Consider the following 892-nt stretch of genomic DNA (forward strand, 5'->3'; position numbering starts at 1 on the left):
GAGCTGGGTCAGCCCACAGCCTCGCGCTGCCCGCCTCTTATAGAAGCAGGCGTCGGGGCCGGCCAATGGGCGCCCGAGGCGGCCAGGCAGTGGCCAATAAGAAAGGGGTTCGCCTGCCGGGTTTGGGGAGCGCCCAGGGAGCTGACCTCCTCTGGGCGCTGACGGTCCCCGCCAGCCTGAGCCGAGACTCGCACGCCTTTGCCTTCACGTGTATCTGACTGGTGTTTTAATTAAGCTAATGTTAGGCCGTCCTTAACTACAGAAGTCTGACTAATATTAAACGATCGAGTTGGAAATTCCCTCCAAACCAAGATAACATCCGTTATTGGCATATGACATCTCGTAGGCTTGTACTGCTTCTCCCGTTTGGCGACCAAAGCAGGAATCCCCCCAACCCCCTCCACTTTCCAGATATGTCTGTGCTTCTAGGTTATTTGATAGTCCAGCCCTGCCTCATCATTCTCTTGGTGACTTCCCTTGTTCCTTAAGGCAAAGCAATACTTGACCTTTTTAGAAGGGAAGTGCTCAGTACCTTTCCAATTAAAGAAACTTTAAAGCTGCAAATGGATGAGCATGATATATTAGCAGAAAATCATATGTGAACAACATGGCACTGAAGCCAAAAATTTGGACTAGCTTATTTATTGAGTGCTCAGTCCATAAGATCCTGTCCTAAAGAACTATATATGTAACACATTATATTGTAGAACATTTTTTGCTTCGAGTTTTTAAAAGTCAACTTTGTTGATGTATAATTTACTCACAGTAAAATTCACCCTTTTGAGATGTACATTCCTGTGAGTTTTGACAAACATATACAGTTGTGTAACCATCAAACAATCAGAATATAGAACATTTCCATCATCTCAAAAAAGCTCCCTTGTTTCAATTC

The sequence above is a fragment of the Balaenoptera musculus genome, chromosome 8 (assembly GCF_009873245.2).
Source record: "Balaenoptera musculus isolate JJ_BM4_2016_0621 chromosome 8, mBalMus1.pri.v3, whole genome shotgun sequence".
Taxonomy (NCBI): domain Eukaryota; kingdom Metazoa; phylum Chordata; class Mammalia; order Artiodactyla; family Balaenopteridae; genus Balaenoptera; species Balaenoptera musculus.